Consider the following 12,236-nt stretch of genomic DNA (forward strand, 5'->3'; position numbering starts at 1 on the left):
GAGTTCTATTCTTATCTAACAGCTCTAGTTCTGCTAAAAGCTTAACTAGCTAAGGGCCTTAAATCCTTGCATTTTAAGAGCTCCCTAACAGCATTAAAACATTTGGAAGGTGCAAAATTATTTCAGCCAGAAAAGTTCAACACTCAGGACCCAAGGGTATTTTTAAAAGGATACCTTGCACTGAAGCCCTACTTTTGCAAAAGACTGGAAAGGAAACCAAATTGTTATGAGTAACACCTTAACTAAAACGAACAATCCAGAAAGGAGGGTGTTACCTACCTCATCTCCATATAGATTAACTGTATATTCAATTTAAGAAAAACAAATCTTAATGGGAACGTGCACACAATTTTTTTGAAATGCAGCAAATGAACAAGAATCTTTACCTACTGAGGGCCCGAGGCATAATTTCAAATAACACTATTGTCATAGAACAATACACACTGACATTTTGTTCAGAAAAAAAAATTTAGTGCATCCACCTTTCTCTATGGTTTGGCTTCCCTACAGGGTTGATCTGTTGAACTTATTAACAGGGACAAGCTGGACATCACCTTGGCAGGATTGCAGGAGAGCTGGAGAAGTAGTTGGCTTCTTAGAAACAAACTCAGACCAAAAAAAATTTCCAAAGTTTGCTTTCTTAACTCCATATAAGCAATAACTTTTTTCAACTCTTAGCCAACATGATTTTAATGTAAATCTACCTTCTGGATTTCAAGAAAGTGCAAGTTGAGCAAAGAGTACTTTGTGTAGAACTAGTGGCATATTTTCCCCCAAGAAATGACCGCAATTTTGTGACGATAATTCAATTCAAGATTTTAAATGTTTTGGTATCAGAGGAAAAAAAAATACTTAGCAAATAATGCATTCGTGGCTTCAGGAGTGTCATCTGCACGGGTTCAATACATGTGAGCTCTGCCCAGTTCTGTGAAAATTTGGTGGTCCGATAACTGGGCCTGGAAGCCCATAACGCTAGCCCCCTGCCTGAGTAGCCTAAGGAGCCACCTAGTGACACAAACTGACTTCAGTCCACTTCTTGTACTTTTCCTTGAGAGCCCTTCATATGATGGAGTTCAGGATTTCTCAATCTCAGCACTACTGACATTTTGGGCAGGATAATTCTTTGTCGTGAGGGCTGTCCTGTGCACTGTAAGATGTGTAGCAGCATCCCTGGATTCTGCACACTAGATGCCAGTAGCATCCCCACAATCGTGATGACCAATAATGTCTCCAGACATTACCAAACGTCTCCTGGGTGATGAAATCACGCTTTGAAAGGGTGGTTCTTAAACTTGAGGGCGCAAGGAAACCTCTGGGGAGATTGTTAAAAATGCAAATCTCCAGGCCCCTGCACCAAAATAATCTGATTCAGTAGGTTTGCTGAGGAGCCTGAGAATCAGCATTTTATCCCACTGACAAAGGACTCTGATTTACTTTGAGAAATATTGCGTCTATCCCTGCCCTAGGTATGCCCCAGCCACAGGACACAGGAAGCTACCCAGGGCTCGTGCCATTCAATACTGGAGCTTAATCCCATGGCACATCTGTTTATCACCTTCAGTAGAAGCTACAACTGCGTCTGCCTTCTGCTTTCATCACCTCAAAGGTAAATATGAGCTGGGATTTCCTCTCTCAAGGACTGAGCCCTTTTAATGTTCCTTCCATTTTTGTTCTCCTTTGACTCACTCACCAACTATCCAACAATCTCAAATGTCACCACTCATTCGTGATTTCCCCAAATGCCCCAAGAAAAATTAATCCCTTCCATCTTCTATGCCCTTAAAGCAAAATACCCTTATAAAAGAGGTTTCAGAGAGCCTATTTGCCCCTTCTGCCATGTGAGGACACAGCAACAAGGAGCCACTGATGAAGCAGACAGCCCTCGCCAGACACCAAATCTGCTGGCTCCTTGATCTTGGATTTACCTGCCTCCAGAACTACGAGCAATAATTGTCTGTTGTTTATAAATGACCCAGTCTAAGGTACAGTATTTTGTTATAGCAGCCTGAACTAATACAGTGCCATAAAATATGCTGCCTCCATGTTTCAGAAAACCTCTAAAAAAAAATGAAAGGTGGGGATACACAAAGTCTTTTTCATTTACAAATAAACAAATGGAAATGTTTAAAATTCTGAATGAAATAAATGGTCCTTTGGAGGATGTTCATTGAGTGAGGATTTGATCCACCTATTAGAAACAGTGAGGCCCGGTGAGGTGGCTCACGCCTGTAATCCTAGAACTTTTGAAGGCCGAGGAGGGCGGATGATCACTTGAGCTCAGGAGTTTGAGACCAGCCTGGGCAACATGGTGAAACACTGTCTCTACAAAAAAAAAAAAAAAAAAAATAGCTGGGCATGGTGGTGTGTGCCTGTAGTCTCAGGTACTTGGGGAGCTAAGACAGGAGGATCACTTGAACCCAGGAGGTCGAGGCTGCAGTGAGCCTAGGTTGTGCCACTGCACTCCAGCCTGGGCGACAAATAAGACCCTGAAAAAAAGAAAAAAATAAAGAAAGGAAAGAAAGAAAGAAAAGAAAGAGAGAAAGAAAGAAGAAAGGAAGGAAGGAAGGAAGGAAGGGAAAAAGAAAAGAAAGAAAGGTGAAGTGAGTAAAAGAGCTTGCTCTACCAAACGAACAGATGTTCTGTTCCCAAATCTGTGATTAAACATGTTTGCAAATATTAGCTGAAGGGATGTTGGAAGTTTTGAAAGCTCTTCTTCAAAAAAAGCAGCCTAGTCGATAATCTTGTTAGTTATGTGCGGGTTTGGTTATTAACAGACCTTGTAGCAAACCTAACATAGGTTCTGGGTGGCTAGTCCTGGACAGGCAGCGCTACTCAGACATGGACAGGCATTGCTGTGGCGCCCTTGGACGATACCTAACAGTATTTGTGCCACCTCTCTCAGTGATCTCATAGATCAAAGAACATGGAGTGAATGTTTGTGTAAGTAAAAAATGGCTGAATATCAGCAATTTCACATAGGTTATTTTAATGTGTATCAGGACACATCAAAAGTCAATGAAAATCAAGCTGAAGTTGTCTATGCAGCCACCTGGACAGTGCCCAGTACAAGTGCACAGACTTTGGGAGCTATGAAAAGAGCATGTTTATTCTCCCTCAGAGGTTTCAGAAATCCGGTTGTTTTATTATGGGGACAGAGGGAAATTTATGGAATACCGTGTTCGAAGTGATTAGTAAAGGTAATTTAAGTTGACAACAACATGAGTCGCCACTTAGAAAAAAAATCTCATCTATAATTCTTATAGAAAGTCACAAAAAGAGAAAAAAGTTTCTACTTCCTGTGTACAGGTACTCCTTAAATTAGTTTCTTTCAGTTGGTTAAGGGAAACAATGTGGCATACCACAAGGATGGGCCAAATAAGACTTGGAGTCAGTTTTCTGTGCTGACTTGTTCACTAACTGGCTAATAGACCTCAGATAAGCCAGTTGATACCTCTAAGCCCAAGATTTCTCAGGGGACAATTGCACAGCTTGAATAAATTCATATATTGGGAAGCGTGCCCAGTGCAATCGCTATTGCTTGTTGTGTAAATGTGTTGGATGACCAACACTGGAAAGAAGGGAAAAAATCTATGTAGTCAGAAATGTACCCTAAGCTTGTTGTTTCCTCACTAGAAAATTAAGGAATCAAAGCAAATCATGTCATTTTTAATGTTAATTAAACCTTACTATTTAATAATTCTATGCTTTTAAAGGTGAAATATTTTAACAGCATCTAGTTTGTCTTAAGATTAAATATAGCAGATTCTTCATTATCTGCCCTTGAGTAATCTGGTAAATGGTTTACGCATGAATTTTTAAGATTCTTATTTTATTTCATTTAACTTTATTACTTTTTAAAAATTTTTTTGAAACAGGGTCTTACTCTGCTGCCTAGGCTGGAGTGCAGTGGCATAATCTCGGCTCACTGCAGCCTCAACCGTCTGGACTCAAGTGATTCTCCCACCTCAGCCTCCTGAGTAGCTGGCACCACAGGTGCATGTCACCATGCCTGGCTAATTTTTTTTACTAATTTGTAGAGATGGGGGTCTTGCTATGTTGCCCAGGCTGGTCTTGAACTCCTGGGCTCAAGTGATCCTCCTGCTTCAGCCGCCAAAAATGGTTTATGCATGAATTTACCAAGGGCTTGTTATATCCTCCTCCTGTGGTCAAAATCTCCACTCCCAATTGAACTTTCTACTTCATTTCAATACAATAATATCGTACTTCCCAAGAATAATTCTTCAATTTCTGTCATTTATTTTTTACTATAATTTTTTATTTAAATTTAAAGAGGAAAATTATTTAAATTAATTATTTTTTAAGTGATTGCCTGTATCAGTTAGGGCTCTCCAGAGAAACATAAAACAGGCTTATGTAACTATGGGGTCTGGCAAGTCTGACATCCATGGGGCAGGCTGGCAGGTGCGGACTCTGTAGACTTGAGGCAGAATTTCTCCTTCCTCAGGGAAACCTCGATTTTGCTGTAAAGGCTTTAACGAATGGGGTGTGGCCCACCTACATTATCAAGGATAATCTCCCTTACTGAAGCCAACTGATTGTAGATATTCACCATATATGTTCAATATACCTTCATGGCAACACCTTAACATTTGGTTGAATAAGTGGGTACTACAGCCTAGCCAAGTTAACACATAAACCATCACAAGGCCCATGCCCAAACATTTGTATATCCATTGCAACAACAAGCACAGAGTATGTGGTCAGTCAATAAATGTTTACTGAGTTGTTGTGACTAATAATAATATTAATAATTTTAAAATCTCCATTAGTAGAAGGCCGTCTTCTTTATCAATAATGTAATTTTGCTAATCGATTTATTATGTACTTATCAACTGCAACGCTGGAAGTTAAGAGCTCTATTTTACTTAATTTTGAGATTAAGTGATTTCTAGCTGACAGTTCTTTACCAAGTCATACTATCAATCAAATGTCAGATTATAATGCAATTGTTTTCATACCAAGGCTCAACATTTTTGCATCCCATGTACTCTTTCTTTGGAAACCACTCAAAGATGTGTTTTAGCAAAATGAGAGTGTTAAACTAAGAAAGATAAGCCAATGGGACCCAGAAAATAGAGGAACCAACATAAAAAGAAGTAAGGAAAGTCCAGGATAATAACTACATAATTATCATGCAGTTGTGTGCAGCATCTTAGAAAGGCCCCATCTAAATTGTAGCAGGAGGATGGAGGAGTCCTGGAGTTAGGACTCTGGGGGAAAAATGATACTATAGGTAACATTTGAGGGCAAATAGTTACACATAAATATAAGCAATATGTGAGGCTATTATTAACTCCAGGCAAAACAAAAGAATGCACAAAAAAAGGAAGCATTGTTATAGAACAGTCCTTAACTTGGCAGTGATTTCTGATATAGATATTATGGCAGAGACTACTGGTAGCCAATCCAGTATTCATCTTCCCTTTGCTTCTTTTCAACAGAACCTCAGTTTACTTGGGGCAGAAATGTGCCCAGCTGAAGAACATTTCCCAGCCCCCTTTGCAGGTATACGTGATCATATGAAACTATTATTATTATTATTAAAGACTAGGTCTCGCTGTGTTGCCCAGGCTGGAGTGCAGTGGCTAGTCACAGGCACACTCATATTGCACTACAGTCTCAAACTCCTGGGCTCGAGCCATCCTCCTGCCTCAGCCTCCCAAGTAGCTGGGACTACAAGCTCATACCACCATGTCTGGTAGGCCTATGAAATTTTAATAGAAGCTGCTATGTGCTATGTAGGGCTTTTGGGAAAGCTATTTAAAGGGAACACACACTGTTTGCTCTTTGCCCTTCCTGGATTTCTCCACCAGGAATGGTTGCAATGTCTGAGGGACTGGGGCCTTTCTGTAACAATGACGAGGACAGAACACCTAGTAAAGCTGGATAACAGAAAAGATAGAAGGATCTTGGATTTCTGATGACATCTTGGAGCCTCCAAATGAGCCCTAAGCTTCATGTTCTATGAAAAAATAAATTGCTAATTTGTTTGAGCCAATGTTTTGGGATCTGTGTTACTAGGTGAACATAATTCCTGACACCATTATATTGGAAGAATGTGGTATTGGGATGAGGAGGGCTAATTCCTTTTTGATCATATGTAGAATGTTAAGAATAACATCCAAAATTCATAAACCAGGAAAGAGCAGTAAAGGCATATTATGGGAAATATGGAGATACATAGCAGAGGAGATATTTGCCAGTTGAAAGTGATTGTCCCTAGGGTGGAGTGGGATGGGACAGGGATTACTGTTTTTCATTAAGAGTCTTTCATACATTTGTATGTTGAACATGTATTACTTTGATAAAATTAAAATTAGTTTAAAATAAACAAAAAGATACTCTCTGGTTATTAAATCAATTTCTTGTCCTTAAAGTCACTCCCTATGAACTAGCAGTGTTTTATTATCATCTGGCCCATAGATGACCAGAGTCATGGTAGAGCTTCAGAGAAATTATATGCCTAATGGCCCATTCTGAAACCCAAGTGTAATGTGATCACATCATACACATATGACCTGATTGGCATTTCCTGTTTCCACCATTTCAGCTTTAATTTGTTCAAGGCTTATGATTGTTTTGCCACATGTAACCAGAGATACATATAGACGGTTCTGATCCAAATTGTTTTGGACATTCTTTTAGATCTCCGGGAATGAATATTCTATATCCAAGACACCTTAATAATTCATTAGAGTAATCGAAAACCACCTTTTGTTCTTATTCCTAATTGGTATCATTCTTGATTTAAATCCATTTTTTGTGGGTTTTTGTATGACTAGGAATAGCTGGTTACTGTCCTTCATATTTAACCATTTTACTTCTTATTCTTTTATCTCACTTTCCTTATATACGAAAAATATTAGTCCCTCAAACCTTTAATATTTTAATGCACAAAGCTGATACTTAAATTAGTCTTAGAGATTAAAAATATTAACTTTTATGAATCAGATCTCTTTTTTTGTATGTTAGAAACAAGCAAATCAGGCTGGATCACTGATAAGCATGTGGACATAAGGAGGTGAATAAAAATTTTAATCAAAAGAAGCTTTGAACAGGATTTGCGCTCCTTGCTTACAAAAAGTCAATGCTTTATCTTTTAGATTGGTACTTAAATGAACAGAAAGATTGCCAGGATGGTTGTGTTATTTCTGATTGGTGAAAATCCTCTCCCACTTCACACATACCTGGATCTAAGATGGTAGTAAAGATAAAAACTACTTAGGAATCATGGTTTATGTGTCACTTTCCTTTGTTACACACAGATCATGGTGTTTTTTTTTAACATTTTTAATGGCCAAGGAAATAATATTTACCCTTATTTCCTTATAACTAGGTAACTTGTCATAAGTTTTTTTTTCTGTTGAGAACCACTTATGAAAATCAACACATACTGAGATAGGCTTTCTTATATTATTCCCCTGATGCAAAATAAACATATTTAGTCATGGAAAGAAAAAAATGCAAACATGGGTATCAGTGCCTCAGCTTTTCCCATATTTATTAAAGAAATCTAAATGTCTGAGAAACTAGATTCAAGTGAGGCTTCATTTTATTTCTCCTTTGAATTATTAATTTACAAAAGGAAGGGCTTATATTGCCTGTCTACATTATCTTATAATAGCAATGCTATTTAATATTATTTTAATGTGAGTGATTTAAATAGTATCATACAATGAACAAAATAACTATTCTTTTTCATAGCATTATTTAAGTTGTACCACAATGCCCTAGTGATATTTGTCCTAAACTATATCTGTGTGGAAAAAAAAGATAATTTTGTTATGGTCATCTTTAGAAACCAACCAATTCGCAAATAGGTGGACTTTTCTTCAACTGGGCAAATTAATTTAGCCCAATTAAGGGAATTTAAAACCAGCTGATACACCACACACTGAGAGGTCTAATGAGATAAAAATACGAGTACCTACATTACAGAGATGCACAATACAATATAATATGATATAATACAACCCACCAGGAGTTATTTGTGCTGAACTAAAAGGCAGGCAATTGAAAAACTCTCGTATCTATCATGGACCAGTTATACATCAGTCCCTTTTTGGACATGCAGGAAGTGTACAGTTGGTATATGGGACATCGGAATCCATCTCTCAAACTCGAGAACCCGTACTCTTTCCAGCATGTGGTGCTGGCACCCTAGTTCAGATGCAGGTCCCCTTTGGAATGAGGCTCAAAATGCAGTATGCCCATGACTCATCACAAACACTCCTTCACCTCCTGTGCCTCAATGGGGGTGATGGGATTTACCACTTAGATGGTTCTAAAATCCCCAACCACAATCTACCTCCAAAAGTCTCTCATATTGCACCTTCAAGGTGAGTCAGGAATTTGCCATTACATTTGGAAGCAAACTGAAGCACTTTAATGATTTTTTTTTTTTTTTAGACAGTCTTGCTCTGTCATCCAGGCTGTTGTGCAGTGGCGTGATCTCAGCTCACTGCAACCTCTGCTTCCTGAGTTCAAGCTATTCTCCAGCCTCAGCCACTCTAGTGGCTGGGATTACAGGTGAGTGCCACCATGCCTGGATATTTTTTTTTCTTTTTTAGTAGAAACAGGGTCTCGCCATATTGGCCAGGCTGGTCTCAAACTCCTGGCCTCAAGTGATCCACCAGTCTTGGCCTCCCAAAGTGCTGGGATTACAGGCGTGAGCCACTAAGCCTGGCCAGCACTGTAATGATTTTTAATCACTTTAAATGGTTCTCCAAATTTGGGCTGTGTTCATCCAATCAACCAGAGGTAGGAAAAAATGCATTTGTCTGTTAAGGGAGTAGCCCTCATGGAAAAAGATGTTGGTATTGTGCTATGCAGAGGAGGATTTGGATTTTAGGGCTCTTTCTCTAGGACTGTGAATGAGGGTTTCCTTTTCCATTCAGAATTGCTGAATGATGTTCCTAGTGGAATACGTTTGTGTGATTCATTTCCACAGTTAGGAATGCAGCCTTAGAGCACTTTTCTTTATTCGGAGCTAATTGGTGCATCAATGTTCTAGCCATCGATTTCATTAGCAACATATAGATAGATATCTGTACATCTCTATGAATTGATTTTCATCACTCCCAGGGAATCCAAAGATCACGAGCATAGAGACAAGTGCTTCATATAAGAAAAAGAATCAGAGAGACTCTCATGCCTTAACCATATGCTAACAAAGATGGTATACCTTCTTTATGCCAGAATGGTCATAGGTATTCAGTAAGTATTTATGGACTACAGCTTTGACACCCTGAACACACCTGATCATGTCAGTAAGTATTTATTGGGTGTCTACTATGTGCCAGGCATTGTTCTAGGTGCTGACGATACAGACAGGTACAAATAGGTTAAGTGCTGCTGTCATGAGCATACCTTCTAGTGAAGGGAGATAGACAAACACATCAACAAATGAGTAGAAAGTAGGTCTGATGGTGATAGGGGCTATTGTATGTGGGGTAAGGAGTGTCAATGGGATGAGGAGTTTCTATATTTTATAGGGTGATATTTTAGCAAAGTCCTAAGGAAGTGACGAAGCAAGACTTTCAACTACAGTGATGGATGGGGGCAGAGTTACCCGGGCAGAGGAAACAGTGATTGCAGAAGCTGTGAGGCCAGGGTGAACTCAGCCAACGCAGGAAGCCTATGTAGGTTGGAGCAGAGGGAGGAAGCACTACAGTAGTAGGAGGTGAAGTCTCAGGAATGTGTCTGAGGGTGTATGTGTGTGGAGGGGGGGAGGGCAGTGGTTGTGGGTGGGTGTTGGTGAGGCAGTGTTTGCAGATCCTGTAGGGTCTAGTAGATCACTAGAAGGATCTTGGGTTTTCCTTGGAGTGAGATGGGAAGGTTTCAGAGCTCAGGAGTAACAATATCCAATTGATATTATAGAGCTCAGTCTGACTGCTAGACAGAGAGCAGCCTGCAAGGCAGGAGATGTTAAGAGATGATGGTGGATTGGGACGGGGGTGGCACTGGAAGTGGGGTGACTTGGGGAGTTCCTGGATAGATTTTGATGGTACAATGAGTGTGGCTTGCTGATGGACTGTATGTGTCAGATAAAGAGCAGAAACGGGGTTTCCAGGTTCTTTCCTGGGACAGCTGGGAGAATGAAGTCACTATTTACTGAGATGGGGACGACTGCAGGAGGAGCAGTTGATAGGAGGGACCACAACCTTGCTTCAGTGTCCTGTGGGAGGGGCAGTCTGGAGGCTTTGTAAAATCATCCAGATAACAAGAAGGTCCAGGGATATTTGGATCATGCCCAAAAGTTTATACTATACATGGAAAAAATTGAACGTAAATACTTAATTTATTATTCCCAATCAATGCAGTATAGCACTGTGGCTGGCAGCACTGATGCTGGAAACAGCCTTAGTCCAAATATCAATCCTGTCACTTAATAGTTGTGATAAGTTGGCCCATCTGCTTAATATCCCTCAAAGTTATTGTGAGAATTGAGGTGATTTGTTTAAAAATAATAATATTATTTAACATTTATTGAATGCTTATTAGAAGCCAGACACTGTTGTGAGCACATTTAATCTTCCTTCACCCTATGAGAAAAGGTACTAATATTATCCCCATTTTCCAGAGGAGAAAACTGAGGCACAGAGAGGCAAAGTAACTTGCCAAAGTCACACAGCTAGGAGGCCATAGCTACTAGTTTGTGCACTCAGGCTGACCAGTTCCTGAAAACATGCCCTTAACCATAGAACTATGAGGAGAACACAGCACATAGTAAATACTCAAAAATAGTAGCTTGTATTATGATCAGGTAACTCATAAAACAAAAACGTCAAAGAGTCAGTTGTATGTTTATATGACTCCACTTCTAATCATTGCATGACTCAGTTTCCATTGTGCATTGCTTTCTCCAGCTCTATTTTGGGTACGTAGCCCATATTCTTCCTTCCTTGATATGATGAAGTCTTTGCTGAGAAAATCAGAACAAAATATTTATCATTTGAAAGTTCGCCTTAAAAATGCCCAAGGCACAGGAATCCTTAAGAGTCATAAAATCCATCACAAGCATGGAGACTTTTTTTTTCTGTCATTAATGTCATTTAGGACTGTAACATATTTACCTACATCCCAGATACCGAACAGGAAGCAATTGTTCAGACACACTTCTAAGTAGCTCCAGGGCAGGCAACAATGTCTGACATTAGCTCTCCATATTTGTCTTTCCTTTGAATCATGGAGCTCACCCTTCAGCCCCAAAGTGCTTTCAGATGGGACCTTACTGAGCGTCTGCACCTTATTTCTTTCAATTACGCTTGCATTGTCTGGCCTAATGAGTTTCCAAAGCTAGTTTTCATTTTATTTAGGGCATGTTTTCAGATGTGTTAAATTAATTGGTGCTAAATAAAAGATAACCTGACCCCTGAAGCTTCTAGCAAATACATTCCATTACCAAATGTACTATTTTAACCCTCATATGTCTAAAAAAACAAACGTAAATGAGCTGTGCTGTACCTGTTTCTTCTTGTTGTGTATCTTGGGCAAGTCACTTAAACTCTCTTATTTGTACAATGGAACCATTAGTTGCTTTGGCTGCCCATTGAAATCACCTGGAAGAGATTTAAAAGATACGGGTGCCTGAGTCCCACCCCCAGAAAGTCTGATTTAATTGACCTGGGCTGGGCCTTGGAGCAGAGAGTTTTTAAAAGCTACCTTAGGGAATTTTGATGAGTAGCCAAGGTTGAGAACCACAGGTCTAGATCAGTGGTTCTCAAATTGGACTGGGCATCAGAATCCCCTAGAGGGCTTGTTAAAACACAGGTTACAGGGCCCCACCCCAGTTTCTGATTCAGCAGTCTGGGGTGGGGCCTAGAAATTTGCATTTCTGACAAGTTCCCAGGTAGGGCTGATGCTGTTGGTTTTGGAAATGCTTCTCTATATCAGGGGTTGGCAAACTCAGGTACTCCAGCCCAAGCTTGCCCACCACCTGTTTTTGTATGGTCCATGAGTTAAAAATTTTTTTTTAACATTTTCAAATAGTTGAAAGAATCAAAAGAATTATATTTCATGACATATGAAAAGTATGTGAAATTAAAATTTCAGTGCCCATAGATAAAGTTTTATTGGAATGCAGCCATGCCCATTCAGTCTACCATTAAACCAAGTGTGGGACCTCATGTAACTGCACAGGTTGTATGCCCAAGAAGCTGGCCCTGACTGACATTGACTAATTTAAGCTCCAAGCTTGATGTGTTTACCTCCTG

General features: G+C 39.6%; 1 protein-coding gene across 6 annotated transcripts in view; it reads right to left on the bottom strand.

Annotated features, from left to right (window-relative positions):
• Positions 1 to 12,236, bottom strand: part of MID1 (midline 1) — a 388,305-nt gene that overhangs the window by 175,150 nt on the left and 200,919 nt on the right. The window lies entirely within an intron of this gene.

Source organism: Gorilla gorilla, chromosome X (genome assembly GCF_029281585.2).
Source record: "Gorilla gorilla gorilla isolate KB3781 chromosome X, NHGRI_mGorGor1-v2.1_pri, whole genome shotgun sequence".
NCBI classification, from domain to species: Eukaryota; Metazoa; Chordata; class Mammalia; order Primates; family Hominidae; genus Gorilla; species Gorilla gorilla.